At 36.9% G+C, this 25,760-nt stretch overlaps 1 long non-coding RNA gene across 1 annotated transcript in view; it reads left to right on the forward strand.

Annotated features, from left to right (window-relative positions):
- Positions 1-18,496, forward strand: part of LOC117094440 — a 561,524-nt gene extending 543,028 nt beyond the window's left edge. Inside the window, exon 4 of the long non-coding RNA XR_004441547.1 lies at positions 18,115-18,496. This is a non-coding gene — a long non-coding RNA (uncharacterized LOC117094440). The remainder of the gene's footprint in view (positions 1-18,114) is intronic.
- Positions 18,497-25,760: the final 7,264 nt, after the last annotated feature.

Below are 25,760 nucleotides of genomic sequence, written 5' to 3' on the forward strand. Positions count from 1 at the left end.
GAAGCAATTCAATTCTTACCAGTAATAGGTGTTTTTACTCTTTTTTATTTAAATTGCTGCAATGGATATAAAAACCTTATTATATTATAGTTTACATTTCCTTGAATTTTATTGAGCTTCAGCATTTCATTTTTTCATACATCTGTAGTCTCTTGAAGTTTGCTCTTCTATATTTACACTTTTTGTTTTAGTTTGTCTCTTTTTAGTGAAAAAGTAATAGCCTTTTGAATATTATACATGGAGCTCTCTGCATCAAAAATATTTTTCATCAAAACAAGTGTTTGTATATAGAATTAATTTTGCTATCAGTTAGCCTGTAACATGACAAAAGCCTGTTTGAACCAGATTTAAAGAGGAATTAAAGGAGAAAAAGAAATAAGCTGAAGTAATTTTTATAGAGAATAATTTAAATTATATTAATATATGTCCATTTTTTCAAAAGTATATCTCCTGGGTTCCCAGTCTTGGTTAAGAAGGTTTCTCCCCTTACTACATAGGAAAATATAGCCTCTCAGATTGTCTTACTATACTTTTACTTGTATTGTTTATTTCTTTATTTTTACCTATCCATTGATAAATAGAGTTTAAGATTGGGGTCTGTCACAGGTTAGAATCCCTAGGAAGTGAACTCTAAGCTGAAGACCACTAGCACAAGCTTTGTCAGGGAGTGCTATTAGGATCATTACCTGCAGGGAGGGAGGAACAAATAGGGTTGGACAGAGAGAAAAGTTGGATCACCATAATGTCTCATGAAGACCTCAGTCAGATCCATGGAAGCTCTGAAACTAGGATGGCTCTTCAAAGGTCTTACTAAGTATGTCTCACTTGATTTTAATCAACCTAGAGTCACCTCAAAGTCTTCCTCACTCACATGCTTGCTGCTGATGCAGACTGTCACCTGGGACTTCAGTGGGGACTGGCAGCTGGGACATCCACACATGTCTACTCTATTTTGCCTGAGTTTCCCCACAACATAGTGGCTGCATTCCAAGCATGAGTATCCCTTGGGAGAGAGCAGAGGAGCCATGTTCTTTTTTAAACTTTGTCCCAGAAGTCACAAAAGTGTCACTTTAACCACATTCTGTCTGTCAAAGAAACTACAAAATATCCTCTTGATGGGAGAGTGTCAAATAATTTGTAGACGTGCTTTAAAATTACCTCATTTTTTCACTCTTCTTTCTTCTTGGGCTTCAGTTAGGTATTTTTTATTGACCCATCTTCAAGTTCACTGATCCTTTCCTGTATTGTATCCAATCTGCTGTCAAGCCAATTTAATATTCTTTATTTTTGATTTTGTATTTTTCATTTCTACCATTTCTACATTTCCATTTGGCTTTCTCATATTTCTGTGAATATTGTGAATCTTCTCAAGTATATCATTTAACGTATTTTACAATAGTTATTTTACAGTTCCTATCATGTAATTACAACCTCTGGGTTGCCTCTGAATCTTCTTTACTTGACTGTTTCCTTTCTTGACCATGTTTCACATTTTCTCATTAAAAAAAAATATATGGCATGTTGAAAATTTGTCTCCAGAAAAAATCACACTTTTTTTCCATTCAGGCCAAATGGGCAATTATTGAAGCTGGCTGAAGAACTTGTTATAGCTTTAGTTTGATTCAGTTCATTACCAGATTCAAATATTTGTGGTCAGTGTCAGGACCTTCTCTCTAGCAAGGCCTGGGGGCTGAGCACTGACAAGCCCCCAGAGATCTCTGTGTACTTTATAATGAAGAAGCCTGCTTTTTTGGTTGCTGGAGACTTCCCTTTGCTCTCCAATTTCCAACTCTGACATTTTGCTCTAAGCCTTTTGAAGGAACTGCCTTGCAATCCCTGAGTGCTCAGAACTCCTTAGAGATGTTTTCCCCAGGTCTCCTGTGCCATGCTCCTGTTCTTGGTAAGTGAAAGCTGGGATGTCTCAAATTGCTTTCTCTCAACTCTCTTTTCCTGCCGTAGTGTCATAACTGAACACGAGTTCTGTTGTTTGTCATTTGCAGAATCCAATTAACAAGAGTGAGGGATGGTAAAAAGAAGGTGACCTTATTGCCAAAGCTAGCAAATGGGAGATGGCTGAATTCCCATCTAAAGTACAAGAGTGAGGTATAGTAGAAAGAAAGTGACCTTATTTTCAAAGCTAGCAAAGGAGAAGTGGCTGAATTCCCATCCAAAGCAACCACTTCAAATTTGGGGGGGGAAGGCAAGAGTTTAGAAAGAGAAAAGTTGATATGCAAGGGATGCAAGAATTGTGCCAAATGCAATGCCTGTGTGTTTTGTTCTGGTGGCTATCTTGGGTCTCAGAGCACCTGGAGCATGGGCTGGCATCATCTCAACAGTGGCGGGGTTGTTGACTAGCTGCTTTGGGGTAATCGCTGGAATTTTGCAGCTGGGTCTCTAGGCTTGGTCCGACTGTCTCAGATTAGCCCCTGGACTTCTAAGAAGGCACATAATTAGATACTAGCCTACAGTTAGATAAATGTAAAGGGAGTATATGCAGTGGGAAAGGGAGCAATATGGGGTTTAAGGCTAAGTGAAAAGACTTCTATGGTTTGCTTCAAGGTTACATCTTGAAATCCAAGAGAAAGGTGTAGGGGGAAATGCTTTAAAATGCATTTTCAAGTTAAGCTGTCTGGTTACAATCTTAAAGGTAGGCGAGGGACTTTATACCCCAGATGGATTTCTCTCACCTCACTTCAACCCTCTTACTCTCCCTTGTACCTGACCTCGTAATGGAAGTGATTATTTCCATTATTGTAAGTTTCCATGTGTGCTTAAAGATTACATTATTCCAGTTTTCTTTTCTTTTTTTTTTTTTTTTGACTTTTCAAATGAAATTTTGGGTTGGTTTTGTTTTAATATTTTTGTCACAGAAAACCTACTTTCTTGTGTCACATACTACCTCCCCACACCAAGTAAACAGGTTTCCAACTTCATTTGAATGATGTACTGCTGCTTTGTTAACCTAATGAGATTCTGTGGGGGGACCTCTCTTGAACACTTGTGAATCAGATATTCTCCTTTGAAAACATTGGAATGTATAGAAACTAGCAGATAGTTAGACACTACAAATAACTAAGTCCCAGTGCAATGAATTATCTTTTGTGACTTGCCTCTGACTTAGCAGTCCTAGAGACCAGGACCACACAGCTAAAATGTGCTGATCCTTCCTGGCCTCTAACGAAGGCCAAGAAGGAATGTTGCACTCTTAAATGTGAATTGGAAGACATAATTCACTAAAGTTTCTATATTAAGAGCGGGGTGTGATCTTTGGTATTGGCAGAAAAGAAAAAATCAATAAGACATAATGACCTTTTTGCTTTACATTTATTTTTGTGAAATGACTTTTTGTTTTACAGATTTTTAAATCAAGTTTTTACACAAAAGTGTCATCTTAGAAGAGATAACAATTAACAACTCCAGCTCCTACTGGACATTGCTGAATATGCATTCCTATTAAAAAGAACCAGATACAGTGATTTTGATCTGCTGTATGTGTTTATATAATTACAGAACACTGATTGAACAGAACATGTAAGTTCTTGGAGGTGTAATTTCTTCTTATTGGAAATGAAATATATAGGAGTGGGAACTTTTACGTGAGGTCACTGGACTCAGCTTTAGAGTCCTGGAAGACCAGGATACAGTTTTCTCGGGAGAGATAATTGATAGTGTGATGGTTAATATTGAGTGCCAACTTGATTGGATTGAAGGATACAAAGTATTGATCCTGGGTGTGTCTGTGAGCGTGTTGCCAAAGGAGATTAATATTTGAGTCAGTGGACCAGGAGAAGCAGACCCACCCTCAATCTGGATGGACGCCATCTAATCAGCTGCCAGCACAGCTAGGATAAAAGCAGGCAAAGGAGCATGGAAGGACTAGACTGGTTAAGTCTTCTGGCCTCCATCTTTCTCCTGTGCTGGATTCTTCCTGCCCTCTAACATGGTCAACTTCTTCAGCTTTTTGACTCTTGGACCTATACCAGTAGCTTGCCAGGGGCTCTTGGGCCTTCGGCCACAAACCAAAGGCTGCACTGTCAGCTTCCCTACTTTTGAGATTTTGGGACTCAGGCTGGTGTCTTTGCTTCTCAGCTTGCAGATGGCCTATTGTGGGACTTCACCTTGTGATCATGTGAGTCAATACTTCTTAATAAACTGCCTTTCATATATACATCTATCCTCTTAGTCCTGTCCCTCTAGAGAACCCTGACTAATACAGATAGCTTTCAAGAAATGTTCAAATAAGCCCATGGCTCAATAAATGGTTTGGAAATACTATCAGTATATTTGGATGCTAGATTGTCCCAACATGACTTCTTGGTATATATTAACAGGCTTTAATAGTAAAACGTAGTTAATCTGTGCTAATGTCTTCTAAAAATTAATATTTATTGGAGGCATACCGTGTTCTAGGAATTGAGCATGTGTTATCTCATGCAGTCTTCATAGTATGAGAAAGTGGGAGTTAATACCACTCTCATTTAATAAATGAGAAATTTGTGTCTCAAAGAAGTCGGGTTACTTTCCATGGCCATGTGATTTGTAAGCTGTGGAGTTAGAATCTGAGGCCAACTCTTGCTCCATTCAAAAACTCTTATGAGCCTGTGCTTGAAGTGTTTGGGGAGGAAAAGTTACAGTATTAATGTCTTACTGAAATAAAGGAGATGGGCAAAATCATAAGTAATCACAAATCTTTACATATTTAATGAAAAGATAAAATACTAAATTTGATTCCAGCATCCTTGGGAGATCAGGTAAACCTAGTTATCTAAACAAATACTTGGTGTCACTGATTCTGCCTTAATCTATTATTCTTAACTTTGCAAAGTATTTTTTAAATGTCCCTCAGTGAGGCCAAAAAACCAATTATCCACTGCTTGCTGTAAGGAAAATTCTAGGTGTTAATGATTCTGCAGGGTGGCATAGGCAGGAACAGGCGTTCCCTCCTAGTATTTAATTTTTAGATACTATACTTTAAATACTTTAAAGAAGACATGACTACTTTGGGAAAATAGACATGAAATTAGGATGATCCACAGGATCTACAGCTTGAATACTCATAGAAGATACAGGAACGAATAGTAAGGGATAGTGAGTAGATATATATGTATTATTATCAGGAGAGGCATCCAGGGTATTATAAATTGAGGTGGTAAAATCCTTTCAAAAGGCAATTTGGCAATAGTTTGAAAAGCTATAAAAACCATTACACTTTTTGACCCAGTAATATCTCTCCTGAGATTTTATCCTAAGGAAATAATTTAAAAAATGGAATACAACTATATGCATAAACTTATTAATTACAGAATTTACTCTACCTGTGAAAAAAAGAAAACAACCTAAAAATCAAAGAATTGACGAATAGCCAATTATGAGACATTAAATTTTAAAAAAAGCCAAAATTGCAACTGCAATTATGAAACTGAAGCAACATAAAAAATACATGCAATGGATTTAATGAAAATAATGACTACCAAATTGCAGATATGTAGTGATTCAACCCTTTTTAAAAGGCAATTAGTTACACTTGGATGAAGACTTTAAAAGAAATAGAAGAAAAGGAAAACAGTTGTGTATCATGACAGTGGAATTCACGGCAAAATCAGTCTCCTATTGGCATATCGTTTCCTAATGCTATTAGCAAATTGTGTACAATAACTGAAAATCAGCAAAGGTCTTATATGTTCATCCTGCCTCTCTGGTATTTATCAGAGGTCTGCAACAAAGGCCCAGTGGTTACCAGTATTCATGGCAGAGATATTTTAAAACTTGTTCTCTATATTTTGGTGATTTTGAATTGTTTGGTTTATTAGGATAAATAATATTAAGGATTATGGATTTGTTTCCTCTTTCTTTTGGGTCTTCTCAGCCTCATTTATTGCAAACTCTTAAATGTGTGATTGTTACATTTATTTTAAAAAGCATCATAAATCATTTTCAGCTTAATGCCATTAAAGTAAAGTAAAATTCTGCTATTACAACGTTTATATGCGAAGAAACACTAGGATACATAATATCAAAAAAGATTACTTCTCTAGATCTGTTTCAAGGTGCAATTGTTCTGGGGAAAAAATAAACATAAATACAACAACTTTCAAGATAGTAATTTCCCAAATTGTTTAATGATATTTTAGTTGTATTCATAAGAGCAAATTTAAGCAAAATACTATTTAATTTTATTATTATCTCTACAGCTCAGTTGCACAATACATTATTCAAAACATACAATATTTTTCTATAAATATTTTCTTATAGTAAGAGGGTTTAAGAAAGTACCTGGGTGCGGTGGCTCATGCCTATAATCCCACCACTTTAGGAAGTGGAGGGGGGTGCTAGAGACTTGTCTGGGCAACAAAGCAAGACTCTATAGTTACAAAGAAAACAAATCCTTAAAAAAATAAAATAGGAAAGAAAAGTGGACATTTTTAATGAAAATTTAGATATTTTGACTATTTGTATAATATTAGACATATCTAAATAGCTAAAAATGAGTATGGTTTTCCTAACTGCATATGCATTAAGTACTTTTAGTTATTCTTCATTTCCTATTGGGTTAGTAACTAAATCCCTGAGTCCCTACTTTAGTATGTTCCATTTTCAGATGCATTTTGTGAAAGTGTGCATATGAAAGCCTATATACATTCTTTTAAAATTATTTATTGAATATCTAATATTTTCGGGGTACTATATCTCTCTCCTATGCTTACAGGAGAAAAAATCCTTTATGTTGTATTCAAGGAACCTCAAAATCTATCCTTGTGTCCTTTGAATCTCCCATGAAACTTTGCTTTGTGTGACCAAGAAGCGATACTTGCCAATCATAGCACACCACTTGCAGTTTCTCATATGTGTTCCTTTACAAGCTTAAAAACTCTACACACACCTAGTAAATCTCCCTTCTCTGATCTCTAGGTATTTAAATCCTCTCTATTTGTCAAGGCCCAACTAAGCCCTTTCTTCTACCAGAAGTCTTTTCAGAAAATTCTGCTGTAACTGACTTTCTCTTCTTTGAAATCTTATGTCACTGCAATTTGACATTACTTATATTGTTGATGTATTATTATACACTCAATGCTGCATACTTTTACACTTTGCGTGTCTTTATTTCAACAAGCAGATTATTAGGACTACAAAGACAGGAAACTAAAACCCCATACCTTGTAAAAGTAGGTATATATAAGCAACCAATGCAGATGTGAATTAAATATTTGCCATCTGCTTAGGACACATTTGGCATTGGCTTAAAAACTCAACCATCTCTGAGTCCTATCAAACTTTATCTAATACTCCGTTACAATACATTACCCACAAATGCCAAAATAGTAAAACCGCTTTATATCCTGTCCCTCTCTCAGAGGCAACATTGTTGCATCCAAAGGTACAATCAATCCATGTGTTATCTTTTTTTGTTTACCCCAAACATAAACATGGCTTTTGTCATGGAGAAGTTAGCTGATATTTGCTGAACTTCACTTCCTTGGAGTATCTTATTATTATGTATTAATTTTAAAAAATGCATAGTATCCTCTTGGAGTTTAGAAACAATAAATTACTGTACAAAAAGAAATGAATAATGTAGGACATGAAGAAACAAAAATTTCTCGAGAGTTCTCTTTATGTAAATACTTTAATATACATTATTTTATTACTAACAAAAATGCCGACATTTTTGAGTGTTTAATATGTGCCAATAACTATTACAAAATCTTTACATGTAGAATTCTATTTGATTCTCACAACACCACTGTGTAGATACAATTATGCACAGATAATGAAGCTAAGGTAGCAAATATTTGTAAGTGGAACACTTGGTATTCCCAAACAAGCAGTGGACAGTGTAAATGCTAGAGAAATTAAACTTTCCAGAGGATGGCAAATAACAGAGAAAGGGTTAAATTTAAAATAAACTTAATTCATTTGTAAAAGGAAAGGTAATGATATGAGTTAATCCCTGAAAAACATATTTTATGTATATTATAAGTTGCTTTTCATTAAACCTGCTATGGTTTCATTGAGGGCAACATAAAAATAGATTTTAAAAGAAATATGAGAGGACTTCAGAAAAGTTTGTGGAAAATTTACATTAAAAGATAATGAAAAATATATAATTTATTTCTCAATATAAGCTTCAAGCTCAAAACACTTTTGTAAGCAATAGTACAAACCATTTCGTCAATCCCTTAAAGAACTATGGGACCAGGAAAGAAAAGATGTGAATGCAATGTTTGTTACATTACTAACTGAAAAAAAGAAAAAAGGGTGACCTTTACAGATTTTCTTAAGATTAGGAAAAAAAAAAAAAAGTCGGAAGGAGACAAATCAGGATTGCAAGGTGGATGCCTAATGATTCCTCATCAAAACTCCTGCAGAGTTTCCCTTGTTTTATCAGAAACATGAGCAGGAACCCTGTTGTGATGAAGAAGGAATCTCTGGTGAAACTTTTTTTTTTTTTTTTTTTTGCTGTTTTCCTGATAAAGATTTGGCCAACCATCTCAAAACACTGTCATAATATGCAGACGTTTATTGTTCTTTGGTTCCCCAGAAAGTCAACAAGCAAAATGCCTTGAGCACCCTTAAAATCTGTTGCCATATAACAAACCTGTATTTTCTGCACATGTATCCTAGAACTTAAAGTAAAAACAAACAAACAAACAAAACAACAACAACAAAAACTGTTGCCATGTCCTTTTCTCCTGACCCATCTGCTTTTGCTTTGACTGGACCACATTCAGCTCTTGGTAGCCATTGCTTTGATTGTGCTTTATCTTCAGGATCATACTGGTAAAGCCACGCTTCTCCCCTGTTACAATACCATGAAGAAATCCTTCAGGATCTTGATCCCACTTGTTTAAAATTTCCATTGAAACTCTGCTTTTGTCTGCAGCCAATCTGAGCATAACATTTTTGGTACCCACAAAGTGGAAATTTGCTCAAGTTTAATTTTTCAGGCAGGATTATGTTTACGGAAACAATCGACATTTCTATGGTGTTGGCTATTGTTTTTGCTGTTAATTGTTGGACCTCTTCAATTAGGGCACAAAAAAGATGAGTTTTTTCCTTGCAAATTGATGTTGATCATCTGCCACTACAGGCTTCATCTTTAACATTGCCTTGTCCCTTCTTAAAATGAATAACCCATTCTTTGTTGTTGTTGTTTTTGGTTGATTGTCTTTTGTTTGTTTGCTTGTTTGTTTTTATTTTACTTTAAGTTCCAGGATACATGTGCAGAATGCACAGATTTGTTGCATAGGTGTACATGTGCCATGGTGGTTTGCTGTGCCTATCAGCCCGTCATCTAAGTTTTAAGCCCTGCATGCATTAGGTGTTTGTACTAATGCTCTTCCTCCCCTTGACCCCCACCCCCTGACAGGCCCTGGTGTGTGTTATTCCCCTCCCTGTGTACATGCGTTCTCACTGTTCAACTCCCAGTTATGAGTGAGAACATGTGGTATTTGGCTTTCTGTTCCTGTGTTAGTTTGCTGAGGATGATGGCTTCCAGCTTCATCCATGTCCCTGCAAAGGACATGATCTCATTGTTTTTTATGGCTGCATAGTATTCCAGGATGTATATGTACCACATTTTCTTTATCCATTCTATAATTGATGGGCATTTTGGTTGGTTCTGTGTCTTTGCTATTGTAAATAGTGCTGCAATAAACATACTTGTGCATGTGTCTTTACAGTAGAAAGGTTTATATGCCTTTGGGTATATATCCAGCAATGGGAATGCTGGGTTAAAAGATATTTCTGGTTCTAGATACTGAGGAATCACCACGCTGTCCTCCACAATGGTTGAACCAATCTGCATTCCCACCAACAGTGCAAAAGCGTTTCTCTTTCTCCACAGCCTCACCAGAATCTATTGTTTCTTGACCTTTTAATAATCACCATTCTGAGTGGTGTAAGATGGTAACTTATTGTGGTTTCAATTTGTATTTCTCTAAAGATCAGTGATGATGAGCTTTTTCTCATGTTTGTTGGCCACATAAATGTCTTATTTTTAGAAGTGTCTGTTCACATCCTTTGCCCACTTTTTGATGGGGTTGTTTGTTTTAGTCTTGTAAATTTGTTTAAGTTCCTTGTAGATTCTGGATATTAGACTTTTGTCCGATGGGTAGATTGCAGAAATTTTCTCCCATTCTATAGGCTGTGTGCTCACTCTGATGCTAGTTTCTTTTTCTGTGAAGAAGCTCTTTAGTTTATTTAGATCCCATTTGTCAATTTTGACTTTTGTTGCATTTGCTTTTGGAGTTTTCATGATGAAGTCTTTGCCCATGCTTATGTCCTGAATGGTATTGCCTAGGTTTTCTTCTAGGGTTTTTATGGTTTTGGATTTTACATTTAAGTCTTTAATCTATCTTGAGTTAATTTTTGTATAAGGTGTAAGGAAGGGGTCCAGTTTCACTTTTCTGCATAGCTAGCCAGTTTTCCCACTGCCATTTATTAAGTAGGGAATCCTTTCCCCATTGCTAATTTTTGTCAGGTTTGTTGAAGATCAGATGGTTGTAGATGTGTTGTGTTATTTCTGAGATCTCTGTTCTGTTCCATTGGTCTATATGTCTGTTTTGATACCAGTACCATGCTGTTTTAGTTACTGTAGCCTTGTAGTATAGTTTGAAGTCAGATAGTGTGATGCATCCAGCTTTGTTCTTTCTGCTTAGGATTGTCTTGGTTATATTGGCTCTCTTTGGTTCCATATGAAATTTAAAGTAGTTTTTTCCTAACTCTGTGAAGAATATCAATGGAATAGCATTGAACCTGTAAATTACTTTGGGCAGTATGGCCATTTTCACGATATTGATTCTTCCTATCAATGAGCATGGAACGTTTTTCCATTTGTTTGTGTCCTCTCTTATTTCCTTGAGTGCTGGTTTGTAGTTCTCCTTGAAGAAGTCCTTCACATTCCTTGTAAGCTGTATTCCTAGCTGTTTTATTCTCTGTGTAGCAATTGTAAATGGGAGCTCATTCATGATTTGGCTCTCTGCTTGTCTATTGTTGGTGTATAGGAATGCTAGCAATTTTTGCACTTTGATTTTGTATCCCGGGACTTTGCTGAAATTGCTTATCAGTTTAAGGAATTTTGGGGCTGAGACAATGGGGTTTCCTAAATATAGAATCATGTCATCTGCAAACAGACACAATTTGGCTTCCTCTCTTTCTATTTGAATACCCTTTATTTCATTCTCTTGCCTGATTACCCTGGCCAGAACTTCCAATACTAGGTTGAATAGGAGTGATGAGAGAAGGTATCTTTTTCTTGTGGTAGTTTTCAAAGGGAATACTTCCAGCTTTTGCCCTTTCAGTATGATATTAGCTATGGGTATGTAATAAGTAGCTCTTATTAATATGAGATATGTTTCAACAACACCTAGTTTATTAAGAGTTTTTAACATTAAGTGACATTGAATTTCATCGAAGGCCTTTTCTGCATCTATTTAGATAATCATATGTTTTTTGTCATTGCTTCTGTTTATGTGATGGATTACATTTATTGATTTGCATATGTTGAACCAGCCTTGCATCTCAGGGATGAAGCTGACTTGATCATGGTGGATAAGCTTTTTGATGTGCTGCTGGATTTCGTTTGCCAGTATTTTACTGAGGATTTTCACATCAATGTTCATCAGGAATACTGGCCTGAAGTTTTCTTTATTTGTTGTGTCTGTGCCAGGTTTTGATATCAGGATGATGCTGGCCTCGTAAAATGAGTTAGGAAGGGGTCCCTCCTTTTCAATTGTTTGGAATAGTTTCTGAAGGAATGATACCGGCTCCTTTTTGTACCTCTGGTAGATTTCAGCTGTGAGTCCATCTGGTTCTAAGCTTTTTTTTTTTTTTTGGTTGGTAGGCTACTAATTACTGCCTCAATTTCAGAACTTACTATTGGTCTATTCAGGCATTCGACTTCCTGGTTTAGTCTTGGGAGGATGTATGTGTCCTAAAATTTATCAATTTCTTCTAGATTTTCTAGTTTACTTGCATAGAGTTGTTCATAGTTTTCTCTGATGGCAGTTTGTATTTCTGTGGGGTAAGTAGTGATATCACTTTTATCACCTTTTTATTGCATCCATTTGATTCTTCTCTCTTTTCTTCTGTATTAGTCTAGCTAGTGGTCTATCTAGTTTGTTAATGATTTCAAAAAACAGCTCCTGGACTCATTGATTTTTTGGAGGGTTTTTTGTATCTCTATCTCATTCAGATCTGCTGTGATCTCAGTTATTTCTTGTCTTCTGCTAGCTCTTGGATTTATTTGCTCTTGCTTCTCTAGTTCTTTTAATTGTGATGTTATGGTGTCAATTTGAGATCCTTCCAGCTTTCTGATGTGGACATTTAGTGATATAAATTTCCCTCTAAATACTGCTTTATCTGTCTCCCAGAGATTCTGGTACATTGTATCTTTGTTCTCATTGGTTTCAAAGAACTTATTTCTGCCTTAATTTCGTTATTTACCCAGGAGTCATTCAGAAGCAAGTTGTTCAATTTTCATGTAGTTGTGTGGTTTTCAGTGAGTTTCTTAATCCTGAGTTCTAATTTGATTGCACTGTGGTCTGAGAAACTGTTTGCTATGATTTCAGTTTTTTGGCATTTGCTGAGGAGTGTTTTACTTCCAATTATGTGGTTGATTTTAGAATATGTGCTATGTGGTACTGAGAAGAATGTACAGTCTATTGATTTGGGGTAGAGAGTTCTGTAGATGTCTATTAGGTCCACTTGGTTCAGAACCGAGTTCAACTCCTGAATATCCTTTTTATTTTTCTTCCTTGTTAATCTAATATTGACAGTGGGGTGTTAAAGTCTCCCACTATTATTGTGTGGGAGTATAAGTCTCCTTGTAGGTCTCTAAGAACTTACTTTATGAGTCTGGGTGCTCCTTTATTGGGTGCATATATATTTAGGATAGTTAGCTCTTTTTGTTGCATTGATCCCTTTACTATTATGTAATACCCTTCTTTGTCTTCTTTGATCTTTGTTGGTTTAAAGTCTGTTTTATCAAAGACTAGAATTGAAACCCCTGCTTTTTTTTTTTTTTTTTTTTGCTTTCCATTTGCATGGTAAATTTTCCTCCATCCCTTTATTTTGAGCTTATGTGTATCTGCATGTGAGATGGGTCTCCTGAGTACAGCACACCAATGGGTCTTGACTCTTAATCCAATTTGCCAACCTGTGTCTTTTATTTGGGGCGTTTAGCCCATTTACATTTAAGGTTATAATTGTTATCTGTGAATCTGATCCTGTCATCATGATGCTAGCTGGCTCTTTTGCACACTAGCTAATGCAGTTTCCTCAGAGTGTCATTGGTCTTTACATTTTGGTGTGTTTTTGCAGCAGCTGGTACCAGTTTTTCCTTTCCATATTAAATGCTTCTTTCAGGAATGCTTGTAAGGGAGGCCTGGTGGTGACAAAATCCCTTAGAATTTGTTTGTCTGGAAAGGATTTTATTTCTCCTTCTTTTATGAAGCTTCGTTTGACTGGATATGAAATTCTGCATTGAAAATTCTTTTCTTTAAGAGTGTTGAATATTAGTCCCCACTCTCTTCTGGCTTGTAGGGTTTCTGCTGAGAGATCCACTGTTAGTCTGATGGGCTTCCCTTTATATGTGACCTGACCTTTCTCCCTGACTGCCCTTAGGATTTTTTTCTTCATTTCAACCTTGGAGAATCTGATTATTGTGTGTCTTGGAGTTGATCTTCTTGTGGAGTATCTTAGTGGTGTTCTCTGTTTCCTGAATTTGAACGTTGGCTTGTCTTGCTAGGTTGGGGAAGTTCTCCTGGATAATATACTGAAGAGTGTTTTCCAACTTGGTTCTCCCTGTCTCTTTCAGGTACTCCAATTAATTCTATGTTTGGTCTTTTGACATAGTCCCGTATTTCTTAGAATCTTTGTTTGTTAATTTTCATTCTTTTTTCTCTAATCTTGTCTGCATGCCTTATTTCAGCAAAGTGGTCTTCAAACTCTGATATCCCTTCTTCCACTTGATTGATTCGGCTCTTAATACTTGTGTATGCTTCACAAAGTTCTTGTGCTGTGTTTTTCAGCTCCCTCAGTTCATTTATGTTCCTCTCTAAAATGGTTATTCTAGTTAGTTCCTATAACGTTTTATCAAGGTTCTTAGCTTCTTTACATTGGGTTAGAACATGCTCCTTTAGCTCAACAGAGTTTGTTATTACCCACCTTTTGAAGCCTACTTCTGTCAATTCATCCATCTCATCCTCCATCCAATTCTGCACCCTTGCTGGAGAGGTGTTGCAATCATTTGCAGGAGAAGAGGTATTCTGACTTTTGGAATTTTCAGTGTTTTTGTGCTGTTTTTCCTCCTCTTCATGGATTTATCTACCTTTGATCTCTGAGGCCAATGACCTTTGGATGAGGTTTTTTATATTTTAATTTTTTTGGGGGGTGTCTTTTTTATTGATGTTGTTGTTGCTTTCTGGTTGTTAGTTTTTCTTCTAACAGTCAGACACCTATTCTGCAGGTCTGCTGCAGTTTTCTGGAGATCCACTTCAGACTCTGTTTGCCAGGGTATCACCAGTGGAGACTGCACAACAGCAAAAATTGCTGCCTGCTCCTTCCTCTGGAATCTTTATCCCAGAGGGGCACTGGCCTGATGCCAGCTAGAGCTCTCCTGTATGAGGTGTCTGTTGACCCTTATCAGGAGGTCTCTCCCAGTCAGAAGGCACAGCAATCAGGGACCCACTTGAGGAGGCAGCGTGTCCCTTAGCAGAGGTGGTGCACTGTGCTGGGAAAATCCCCCTTGTGAGGATCAGCTGTTCTCTTCAGAGCCGGCAGGCAGGAAAGATTAAGTCTGCTGAAGTTGCCACTGCAGTCGCCCCTTCCCAGAGGTGCTCTGTCCCACGGACATGGAAGTTTTGTCTGTAAGCCCCTGACTGGAGCTGCTGGATTTCCTGCAGAGATGCCCTGCCCAGTGAGGAGGAATCCAGAGAAGCAGTCTGGTCACAGCCGCTTTGCTGTGCTGTGGTGAATTCCATCCAGTCCAAACCTCCCAGTCTTCTTAGCACTGTCAGAGAGAAAACAGCTTACTAAAGCCACAGTAAAGGTGGTCACTCCTCCCCCGACCAAACTCAATAGTCCCATTTGACTCTGAACTGCTGTGCTGGCAGTGAAAATTTCAAGCCAGTGGTTCTTAATTTGCTGAGTTCCATGTGAGTGGGACTCGCTGAGCAAGACCGCTTGACTCCCTGGCTTTAGCCGCCTTTCCTGGACAGTGGAGAGTTGTCCTGTCTCACTGGAGCTCCAGGCACTGCTGAAGTATGAAAAAACTCCTGCAGCTCAGCGTCTGCCTAAACAGCCGCCCAGTTTTGTGCTTGAAACCCAAGGCCCTGGTGGTCTAAGTTCACGAAGGAATCTCCTGATCCTCAGATGGCAAAAATCCATAGGAAAAGCATAGTACCTCAGGCAGGTAGTATAGTCCCTCACTGCTTTCCTCAGTGAGGGAGGGAGGTCCCCAGCTCTGTGCACTTCCTTGGTGAGCTGACACTCCACCCTGCTTCTGCTCACTCTCTATGGGTCACACCCACTGCCTAACCAGTCCCAGTGAGATGAACTGGGTACCTCGGTTGGAAATGCAGAAATCACCTGCCTTCTGTGTTGGTCTTGCTGGGAGCTACAGACCAGAGCTGTTTCCATTCAGCCATCTTGTCCCCTCCTCTGACTTAATGACTCCATTTGTAAACTGCTGATTCTTGGGGGAATTATCCCTATACACTTTTCATAAAGCATCAATGATTTTACCAGTCTTCAATCCAAGCCTCACCATTGATTTAAGGTTTAGCTAAATTAGCTAAATTTGCTAATTTTAGCAGAATACATGTTGCTTTCACAGGGACTGTTTTCAAATTAATGTATCATCCTTCTCACTGCCTCAAACTACATCCTATTCTGGCATTTTATAACCAGTTAATATGAGTTTATTTCAGTGCAAAAATATTTTGAAATCCATGCATAGTTTCTTCACAATACACATTTTCCATGAATATTTTGAAGACTCCTCATATACTTTTCCAATTCTTAAATATTTAACATTATTTGATTAAAAATCAACCTGGTGTTTGTGAATTAGACTTTTTTCTTTTTTTTTACAGATTGATTTAAACCACACTCAAGGAATGGTATGAATCAGGATATTAGTGAAAATTTAATTATAAGATTTATTTGCTCTCTAGAATGTTGATCAGCAAACACATTTTTGTGTTTTTTTAATCTAAAAATAGCATTTTTAGACATCAAGGAAATACTGTTAAGTAGGTTTATTTATTTTATTATCAGTTATAAATGACTAAGCGGATCAAGCTGATATTTATTTGACACTTCTTATGTTTAGTTGATAAATTGAGTCTATTTCCCATTAGAATTTTTATAGCCAAGTATATAATTGTGCCCTATAGTGGTGTAAAATAATTTTAGACATATCCAAAAGCATCACAGCAACATCTACTGTGTTACTAATGGTTAGAAATTTTGTATTCATTTAAATGTACTTAAAATAAAATGAATAACCATGGGTTTATTCAATTCTTGACTAAAAGATGCTAAATTATTCAACTTCTACCCTGCAGTGATACCTTGATTAATATATCCTCTGGGAAGAAGGCTCAGGATCATTTATATCAGCTGAACTGTTTTATCCTAAAACATCAATTGGAAGATGAAAGAAAGTGTCTTTCTAAAGGAATGTCATGCATCAACAAACCAGAGGAGAGGGTTTTTGTTATTGCTTGTTTACTTATATGCTTTTTCTTTTTTTCTTTTTCATGAAGGCCCTGGAGTAACAATACCTTTTTTCTGACTTGTTCTGAAAACAAACCCAATTTGGTCCTTTTTGGAAAAAGGGATCACAGTGGCTATAATGACAGAATGAAAAATTTGTGATTTCTCATCTCATTTACTTCTACCTCTGACGCGCCCCACTCCCCACCCTTCTAGTATCAGAAAGCTACACAGCTGATAGAAGAAAAAGGGAATAAACTTATCACTTGTAGCTGCACTCCCAAATCAGCATGAGGCTATATAAAGACAGCAAGTTCTGGAGTCAGACAGACCTGGTACTCATATTTTAATGTTTGTTTTATTTAGCAAACACTAATACAGTGCTAGTTATATCCTCAGTACAGTTCTACACACTTGGCTAATGAGAACTTATTTAATCCTTATAGTACTTCAAATAAGGAAAATACTCTTCATACACCCATTATATAGAAAAAGAAACTAAGACACAGAAGGCTTAAGAAACATGCCTAAGATCACAAGCCAGCAAGTGGCAGAGACTGGATCAAAGAAATATAGTTGGAGTATGTGATCTTTACCATGATGTACCTGAGGCTGACTCTCCAGATCTTAGCCAAACCACTTAGTGGCCAGGCCCTCTTGGGCACTTCACTTTTCTGAGCTTCGATTTCTTCACTTGAAAAACAGGAACAGTATCTGCAGCCAGGGGCAGTTGTCAAAAGTGTATATGACACTTTCTGATGGTCCTGTTCCTTATGATTCTCTTCCCAGAACAGATCTGTCCAGCAGTGTTTCCTTCTCCAGATATTGCCACATTCAAATTTCAGCTGGATCTTGCCACCACACTTTTAATTCAAAATTACATATGTATTTGGGAATGGTGGTACATTCAACATTATTAGAGTTAGTATTTAATGGCATTAATACTAGTAATGTAATGACATTAATACTGTAACACATATTATATTGTAAAACATGTCCCAATATTTCTTATTTATTTTGCACATCTCTCAGTAGACTGGTAGTTGCATCAGCATAGGAAAATGTGTCTAATCTATTCAAAACTCTATCCAAAGCCCACAGAGGACCTGGAAAGCGGGAGGAATTCAAGAGTTATAATGTCATAAAGAAGTGAGTGAATGGTTTTCCTACAACCTATAAAATTTCCATCAACAACATGTGCTAGTAAATGCATCCTCATTAACAGGCATGCTATCATAACGACAGCATTTCCAAGGAATGACAGCAATACAAATGAGCCAGAAGAAATGTTTAAAATAAAATTCAAAATTGTGCAAATGGAAAAACAAAGGCATTTGGCAAATTCTTAAGTTATTATATTATTGTGTCAAATTAATGTTTATTTTTTCCTTTAAGATAAAATATGAATTACAGTTGTGAAATCAGACCTACTAACAGAAAAAGAAACCCCAAACAACAACCACAATCAACTCAAGATCACAAAGCAAGATGTTTAAATGACATTTTTCCAGCGCCGTGTTCCTGTCTGAGCACCGTGAGATAAAACTCTCAGAACCAGATGCTCTGGAGGCCGACCCTGTTCCAGAGAGCTGAAGGTGAAGGAAATCCCCATATGTGATTACCAAGCATCTTAAAGAGCCACATCTCACATTAAATTGCATTCAGGAGACAAAGGTTTGTCTAGTACAGCCGCTGCTCACAAATGGCTTCCATATGGTGATGTCTTCAAGGCAGTAGGATCCTTAGTTCTCGCCTGTGACTCCCCTTTCTACAACTTGAATTCCGAACTGAATTAAAATTAAAGCCTAAAGGTAAAATTGTCATGTCTCTTCTATTTTTATGCTAAAATATTTTATGAAAAGCAGCCATTTTTTCCTTAGTTTGGAGAATTATATTTTTATTCATTCATATGCTAACAGGCTGGATATAGAAAACATATCACTATGCTAAGTGTGAGACCATATACTGACTTTCCATGTAAAAAAAGAAAAAATTAAGAAAAATACATGAAACCTTTCTAAAATGAACAGTGAACCTACAGAAGGAAACTCAAATGCTTTTACAAAATGGACTTGAAGGCAAAACCAAAAGATAAATGTACGGGTTTAAAATTACTAGTGGGCAAGCTTCCCATCTTAAATATTTGAAGTATTCAGGCCTCCAGGCACCTGTTCAAGTTTGTGCTGATTCTCCCCCCAGGCAGCTGCCTCACTTGCCTCTGCCTTGGGCTGGTCCTGAACGTGGTCCAGGATGCATCTCTGATGAGCAAGTTCAGCTGGTGCTCAGTGACAGGTGTGGGTCCTGATTGCCTTCAACAGCATGGCATGTTTCTTAAAGAGGGAAAGAAAGCCATCAAACACTTGCTTCTCAAACCCAGCTTTTTAATGTGTGAGATCAAAATAAAAGCATACGCTAGTAAAATAATAGGCCAATATCAGGTCTATAGAATACCTTTTTAAAAAGAAAACTAAATTATGGACAACTGTGGCAAAGCAAAGAGCTGACATCACTGGTGGGATTTGAGGCATTCTATAAGGTCCAGTAACTCACAGGACATGCCTTTGTGAACACTAAAGCCTTGAATCCAGGTAGATGATGGACCCAAATGTCCAGACTCATGAAGAACTATAAGATCCCACTGTGTTGGCCTCCAGGCTTCAGAATGTGAGTCACTGATGACATGGGCATGGAGAGCACTGTCAATAAGGATGTGGGGCTAAGAGTGATGGTTCTACAACTAGATGGCCATATAACCCTCCCAGTTCCATCCCAGAACACAGTGGGATTTTTCTGTGTGGCAGGATACAGCAAACTATGACCCATGGGCCAAATCCAGCCTACCACATGCTTTTATATGCCCATTGTACTAGTCCATTTTCACACTGCCATGAAGAACTGCCTGAGACAGGGTAATTCATAAAGGAAAGAGGTTTAATTGACTCACAGTTCAGTATGGCTGGGGAGGCCTCAGGAAACTTACAATCATGGCGGAAGGGGAAGGGGAAGCAAGGCACCTTCTTCACAAAGCGGACAGGAAGGAGAAGTGCCGAGCAGAGGGGAAAGAGCCCCTTATGAAACCATCAGATCTCATGAGAACTCACTCACTATCATGAGAACAGTATGGAGGAAACCAACCCATGATCCAATTCCCTCTCCCTGGTCTCTCCCTTGACATGTGGGGATTAAAAGAATGACAATTCAAGATTCATCTTTGTTGCTTTGTTCTTAAACTGGATTGTCTGGTCACAGTGGGGACACAAAGCCTAATGCATATCACCTGTGACTAAGAAATTTTTTTTTGCATGTTTGAAAAGAATCAAAAGCAGAAGAATATATAATGACATTGAAAATTATATGAAATTTAAATCATAGTTGCTATATATAAAGTTTTATTGGAACACAGCACATCTATTGTTTACATATTGTATATGGCTGTAGTGCACTACAATGACACAGTAGTTGTTACAGAAACTGTATCATCCACAGAGTCTAAAATATTTACTACATGACTCTTTAAAGAAAATGTTTGCCAGCTCCTGGTGTAGCCCCTTGTCAGCTGTGGTAATGGGTAATTGACTAAGACACTCCACTTTGAGTCTCAGCTTTCCCATTTGTAAGGGTATATGAATACATGTAGTGTTGTTGTGAATGTTACAGGGGATAAGGTATCACAAAGAACCTAAAATAATGGCAACAAATGATTGTCATTTCTATTCTTAAGGAAATGGAAGGGAAAAAAGTATTTCCTGGTCTCTTTTGTGATTATAAACAATGGAAGTGGCCACCAATCTCCCCTTGGTTTTAGGCTGTTAAAGACTTGAGATCACTGAGGGGCAACCTCAGAAACAGCCTGATCTTATGGACCCTCACACTGCTCAGAGGGAATCGTAGAGGATTGCATTTGTCTACATGAAATCTCATAGTGTCTGATGCAACCTGTGTGCATAATAAATATTTGTTGAATAAACTATTAAATGGAATAAATAAAGAAGAAACAGATGTTGATACAAATATGAGATTCTATAGAATTTGGAGCTTTGCTCTCTGGTGTGGATGAGCAATAATAGAATATAACACCAAGGTGCTTTCCATCCTTAATGCTGAAGTGTTCCTCTAGGAATCTGAGCCTAGGTTGCTGGTAATAACCTTTAAAGAGCACCAAATATGTTCACAGCACTGAGACAAGCTGGCCATTCTGTTGTATGAGCGGCATACACAGGCTCAGGCAATCTCTGTACACATTGTGATTCTTCACATACTAGGTACTTGATCTGGATGTGGTACTCTTCTTTAACCAGTACAGCCATTTTTAAGCCCAGACTCCCTTGTCAAGACTGGCTTTCATATATTGCACTCTTTAGCATGCTGTTGTAGGCACTGCCCTATTCTAGCATTCTCTCCACCAAGTCAAACATGAGACACACAATGAAATAACAGGTCGGAATTCCGGCAAAGTTATTTTTCTTAATATTTATCCACAGAGAAGTGTAAGAGAGAAGAAAAAAATTGTAATGCAAGAATAAAGCTTGACACCTTTCAGATGAGTGAGAATTGAATTAAATTCTCTTCTTGTCCCTCTCACCACTACAAATAGAAAACATATCCAAGAGCTCTAATGCCTTTGGACATTAAATTACATGCATGTCAAATTTTGTAACTGATTGTAACTCCTTTCAAAATAACACAGGAATTTCTCCACAACTAAATAATTGGTACTGTACCTTGTAAATGCCAAGTGGAGAGACAAAAAGAATGACAATCTTACAGATCATGTGGGTAGCCGAGCAAAACCTGTTTATGCCTGTCAAGCTGTGTAGCTGATTTATTTTTTTTTCTTTTAGACATATTTGAAATTAAATCAACACAAGAATATGAGAGGAAAATCTGTCTCCTAGGATTACTCAGCATAAATAAAGCATAATACAGGAGATTTGGATCTTCTTTACAGATTCTGTAAGACTGTCTGCTCAGACTTGTCTCCATAAAGATTACTGGATGAAGTTGGCTTTTAAAATGTCAGTAAAGTCAAACAAACATTTGTAATCTTCATCAGTTGCTCTACCCAGATTATAGTTTTTTATATACCTGAAACTATACCCATGATACCTCCAAGATTTTTCAGGTATTCCCTTCTATGAGGAACTGATAAATTCTACCATTTTTGTTTTCTGCCTCTTGGGAAATTCTTCTAAATCATTGTGGTCTTTAATTTTATCATTTAAACAGCATACTACTCTTTCTTCTCTATATTATCACCTGTTTAATTTTCTTCTCCTTTTCTATATCTCTTTCTCCTTTCCTCCTCCTTCTCTTTCTCCTTATCTTTTTTCCCTCTTCTCACTTTCATTTATCCCTTAGTGATGGTCTACAAGGTTCTGCATGACTGGCTCTTCTTTGTCTTCTTCAACCCATTTTTTTCCCTCATTATATTCATCTCTAGCCTTAAACTTATCATTGTCCAACTCATGTGCTTCATATTGGCTCTTCCTTGTGCCTAGAATGCTCTTCCTCAGGTTGTCTTCTTTCCCATCAAGACTACAATATGTGGCTATGCGTTGCATGCAGAAAAACCCCAGGGGCAATACTCAGATTATGATGTGACTAGCTTCTCCAGAACTTGCAATATGGTGGCGTGGTTTTCTATTCTAAGGAACTCAGCCTATGTATTATATGTTTTTCCAACTCTGACAGATGAGACATAAAATGAAATTTTAAAAATAAAAATAAGGCAAAAAGGACAAATTCATATCCAGTTTCTCATACTACTTTTAGAAATGGGAAAATTTTTCATCAACTTTCTTGCCCTATTTTTTTAAAATTGGTGATTTATAAATTATTATTATCTTATGAGTTAATGTTAATAAAGAATATCTCTCTATGCTAGTCTTCCATGACTCAGCTAAAAGAAGAAAGCAGAGCTAAATACACTGATGTGGGAACATTCCCAAAATATATATATGGAGAAAACAAATTATAGAATCATATTATTGCACAAGCTGAATTATGTTTGAAACAAACCCACAAATTCTTAAAAGTATACATATGTATATGCATATACATACACAAACATATTTTATATCATACATATGGGAAAGCAAGGGTGTGTATACATATACCAAACATTTTGAAGAATGCACATAAATTTTGGGTAGAACACTGGTTAAGGCTATAATTGATGGGGGCCTCACTTTCTGCTATATATCCTGCCCCAGTTTTTGTATTTTATGGTGGTATATGCATCTATTCATGAATTACTATGTAATAAACAGAAGGTAGACCACGTGTTCATATTTCCAATCCCTATCATTTTGTATGTGGCATTTCTCTGTGCAGATTTTTCAGTCTACACCTGCAGCAGAAATAATTTTAATGTAGAGACAAAACAAACGTTATTGTATTTTATTTTTACTGTCACAAGATATAGGACCTGGGCCATGAGAATCACTCAGTAAATGTTAATTGATTATGTTAAGGAGTAACTAAATAAGTGATTGATTGAATACAGATATTAAAGCTCCAATCTCTATAACATAAGCCTATCATCCTTATAGTTGACTAGCAACATGGTATCCAATACAATCTAGTAGCTGTGGATGACCAGTCTTAATGAGGTTCCTGGAAACTCACTTTTAGTTTCTATTTAGTTTCTGTATTAGTCTGTTCTCACACTGCTGATAAAGACATAGCTGAGACTGAGCAATTTACAAAAGAAATTTTGAAATTTAATGGACTAACAGTTCCACATGGCTGAAGAGGCCTCACAATCATGGCAGAAGGTGAAAGGCACATCTCGCATAATGGCAGACAAGAGAAGAGAATGAGAATCAAGCTAGAGGGGTTTCCTCTTTTAAAACCATCAGATCTTGTGAGACTTATTCACTATCACAAGAACAGTATGGAAGAAACTGCCCCCCATGATTCAATTATCTCCCACCGCATCCCTCTAAAAACACTTGGGAATTATGGGAACTACAATTCAAGATGACATTTGGGTGGGGACACAGTCAAACCATATCAGTTTCCATATCAGTTTTGTAGGGTTGAACTATGACTAGAAAAGGAGGTGAGATGTTGTGCACTGACTTGAAGATGGTGAGATCAGTTGGTTTTCCAGGAGCACATTAGAGAAAATTTAAATGTCTATACCAATTTTAGTCATACTCTCATGAAAACTATTTGGAATGACAAATTCATTTTGTTTTAGTGGAGTGCCTCGTAATCCAGTATTGCTCTGGAGGTGATGGCTGTAATGAGAAAACTGCTAAGGCAGGCAACCACCCATGTTCAGTTGGACAAGATTCACTTTATATATCCAAGTATTCAAATTTCTGGCTCACTGTTAGATAAATTATACTGCTTACTGATCAGCAATGTTCCTCTCTTCTTAACATACCAAATATCCACTCTCCAGGAAAGAGAAATGGCAAATTATAATGTACCATGGACATCAGTGCTGTCAGTAATGTTCAGAAATTCTTGAGAAAACCCATCATCAGATACCTCTCTGGAATCATCTGTATTCTGAATAAAACTGTGACAGTTATGTGCTAGTAAATGATACAGCCAAATGTGAACCCAGGCCACCTAACTCCAAAGCCATTAAATATTAAGTAATGTTAAATAAGTAAATAGTCATCAAATCAGATCAAACTTAAAATGTTTGGCAAAAAGCTATTATAGTCAAATCACTGTTCTAGAAGAAACTGGTCTCTATGCATTTTAGTAGAATAATTCATGGTATGGATAATGGTGGTGCTATGCTCACTGATGTCATAAACATGTTCAAAAAGTTGAAAAAATGGATGCTAGATCAACAAGTACAACTCTATTGATATGGTTTGGTTATGTCTCCACCCAGAATCTCATCTTGAATTGTAATCTCCATAATCCCTATAATCCCCACGTGTCAAGGGAGAGACCAGGTGGAAGTAATTGAATCATGGGGGTGGTTAATTCCATGCTGTTTTTGTGATAGTGAATGAGTTAACGCAAAATCTGATGGATTTATAAGTGTTTGGTAGTTCCTCCTGCATTCATTCTCCTTCCTGCTGCCTTGTGAAGAAGGTACCTTGATTTCCCCTTATCTTCTGCCATGATTGTAAGTTTCCTGAGACCTTCCCAGATATGCAGAACTAACTGTCAGTCAATTGAACCTCTTTCCTTTACAAATTACCCTGCCCCGGGCAGTTCTTTATAACAGTGTGAGAAATGGACTAATACACCAAGAGTAGTAGTGATTGGGAGTTTTAACACGCTTATGATTATTATCCATTTTCAAAATGTCCAGAAATGACATCAATATATGATGGGGCCAAGTTCATTCTTATGAGTCTTCAAGATAACATCACCCAAAGTATGACACGGTGAGTTTTGTATGATTTCTTTTTTATTAATATTATTTGGTTTCTCCGGCTATAACATTCAGAAAAAAATCTGCTCATGTGTATGAAAATCTTCATAACAGGAAAAGTGTAACAATAAGCACTGAAATTTCCTTCTGTGAAACTTACATCTCTATATGTACAAGGTGGTCTTCTTGTGCTGTACACACATGAATAGGCTATCTGGTTAAAACAAGAGAAACAGCCATGCCCAAATCTTACCATCTCTGAGTGCTTTGATGGCTTATTTGAATGAATGTATTCTCCCCAAAATAATTAAGAAAAAATTTTACTTGACAAATACTTAAAACATCTAATGTGAACCATCTGTTAAACAGAAAAAATAAAATCAATGGCAAAAAGTAGAATAAATATCATATATCATATATGTGTAAAGTGTGTGTGTGTGTATGTCTGTGTGGTATGATATGTGCTATAAGGATAGCAGGTTAGATATAAAACATAAGTAGAGGGGGCATGAAATGCATTCAGAGTAACATGGTTATCATGAAATGTTTTCATATTTTAAGAGGGGTTGAAAAACATACGTATTTTTTACTAAATGTTATCTGGACCTTTATAGGAGGGCTTTTCAAAAAGTCCTTGGAAAATGTGTATTATGAAAAAACTATGCCTGGATTTCAAAAATTGTACACCAAG

Source organism: Trachypithecus francoisi, unplaced genomic scaffold (assembly GCF_009764315.1).
Source record: "Trachypithecus francoisi isolate TF-2019V2 unplaced genomic scaffold, Tfra_2.0 Lachesis_group13, whole genome shotgun sequence".
Lineage (NCBI taxonomy): Eukaryota > Metazoa > Chordata > Mammalia > Primates > Cercopithecidae > Trachypithecus > Trachypithecus francoisi.